Below are 2,500 nucleotides of genomic sequence, written 5' to 3' on the forward strand. Positions count from 1 at the left end.
TTCATCATGACATCTTGAAATCTTGTTTCCATGAAATCATTAAACCGTATAAACATTTTCAACATTGATAATTGTAAGAAATGTTTCTTAAATACAAAATCTAAATATTAGAATGATTTCTGAATAATAATGTGACACTGAAGACTGGAGTAATGGCAGGAGTGTTAGAATATATTAAAACGGATTTTAAATTGTAATAATGTATGAAAATATGAAAATGAATGGATGGATGGATGGATAAATAGGTTAATCCAGTAATAACACATGTCCCTGTTGGGGGTTTTGAACCAATGGGTGATTGTTTTTACTGAAACACATACACATTCTGTACACAGACTTTGCTGGTCATGGCTGGTTAGTATAAATCTCAGATTAAGTTGAAAGAGATGTGATTTATCGCCTGTCGCTTTGTGTCAGAGTGTCAGTGTCTGAGCGAACCACAACATCTTTAACTCTGCTCTCTCTGAGAGACTGTAAATTAAGGGCTTTGTGTGTGTTGTGTCTGTTTCTTGAGCAGAGGACAGTTTGATGAAGAGTTTAATCTTCTACAGAAGTGTCTGTAACACTGATTTTGTGTCTCTCTTGTTCTCTTTTCCATTCCTTAATCGTTTACTGAAATAGCAAGATATATTTTGTAGAAATGTGTAAATAACGTAATGGAATCATGAAATAAGTTATGGTAACACCTAGAGCTATTTGTGTGAGAGTTGCTGAGCACTGAAACATAGCAACTGGGTACAGACCTGTCACAGGTAATTAACCATCCTGAAATGACATGAGTCTTTTGAGTGTGTGTGTGTGTGTGTGTGTGTGTGTGTCTCATGTCAGTCCAGCACAGCATGGTGTTTGATCACAGCTGCATGAGCGCGTGTGTGTGTGGATGAGCATCAGTGCCCTGTAAAGAAACTCAACCTCCCAAATCCTTTTCACCAGGCAGGCACAGAGGCGCTGAGCTTGGTATGTCTTAGCTGAGCACCCAGGGGTCTTTCTTTTCTATCACACACACATTCTTTGTGCATCCTGCTGGTGCACACTGAACTATCCATATAGAGACACATGGGAATATTATATACTTAAGTAATATCACACGAGCAATAGTGTAGTTGTACTGAATGTGAGAAAATGGATCTGTGATTCAGCCATAGGTCACCGACAAGATTGCAAGTGCGATATTACTTTTATATATCACTGCAATATGGAATTTCCCAGTTACTGTTTCTGATTTTTTTTTCTGCCAATAAAAGTATTGAACATGCTTTCCAGAAGGCCAACAATTCACTAAAAATGTTTTATTATTATTATTATTATTATTATTATTGGTCTTATGAAGTATTCTAATTTAATTTATTCTAATTAGTTGAGAATAGGTGGGGTTTTGTTAAATGTGGGCCAAAATCATCACAATTAAAAGAACCAAAGACTTGAATGTATTTACTACACAAGTTTCACCATTTGAGTTGAGTTACTGAAATAAATGAACTTTTCCACGACATTCTAATTTATTGAGATGCACCTGTAAGCTGAACAGCGCAGCTTTGTTTACAGCGGTAAACAAGGAAACACAATATTGCTGCTGTTCCTTAAGCTCAACCTGCCAGTCTGTTGTCAGTTGTCAGTCTGTCTGCTGTTTTTGTTTTGCGCAGGTATCTTATGTACCCTAATTTCACATATCTAAAGTCAGCCCATTCTGTTTTTGCCTTAAATCTTGAAATTATTCAATCTAATTCATAAAAAAAACTTCTCCTGCTGTATGTGTAGCATCTTTGTTTTGTTCAGGATTAATAATTAATTCAGTTGTTGCCTCTAATTTCAAATGGCTACAGATATTTTTGTTTTAAGCCAGTTTGCCTGTTATAGAGCAAATTACACATTTTGTTCCACTTTCTTACTCCTCAGTGGCTTGAACATTCTGGTTCTTAAATACGACATAAGTACCTTTTGGTTTTTTTGGGCCTGTTTTATTGTTTGCCTTCACCCCTTTCGGCAACAAACCACATGAGTTCTAGATCATGTCTGTTGCACAAACACTTACCAAACACCACTGATGACAGAGGACTGAGCTTGCTATCATCCACACATCTTATTCTGTTCTGTAAATCATTACATCAATACTGAACTAAACGCAGAAATGCAGGACCAGCTTGTACAGTAACAAAGAAAGTGCTCAGCATCTCTCATCTCACTGTGTTTATTGGAATGGAGTATGTTGTATGACTGTCATGTAAGCCTTGTTGGTGTCCTGATGTCTCCTTATGAGATCAGAGCTGATCTCTCGTTCTCTCTCTCTGGATCACTATCTAATTGGAATGGTTTCATGCTGTGCTTGCTTAAACAGAGAGATAGAGAGTGTCGGGCAGCTTTCGACAGCCTACACTGCATTTCTTTGATAAAGACTCTTCTAGTTCCTCCTCCCAAATCTTCACTTACCCCTGCACACAACCACCCACTCCATGAGATCCTCTGGGAGAACTCCTAGAAGTCTACGTGTGCATCCGTGAAG

The 2,500-nt window shown here is 37.6% G+C and overlaps 1 protein-coding gene across 5 annotated transcripts in view; it reads left to right on the forward strand.

Annotated features, from left to right (window-relative positions):
- Positions 1 to 2,500, forward strand: part of LOC132103136 (semaphorin-6D-like) — a 175,223-nt gene that overhangs the window by 119,716 nt on the left and 53,007 nt on the right. The window lies entirely within an intron of this gene.

Source organism: Carassius carassius, chromosome 24 (assembly GCF_963082965.1).
Source record: "Carassius carassius chromosome 24, fCarCar2.1, whole genome shotgun sequence".
Lineage (NCBI taxonomy): Eukaryota > Metazoa > Chordata > Actinopteri > Cypriniformes > Cyprinidae > Carassius > Carassius carassius.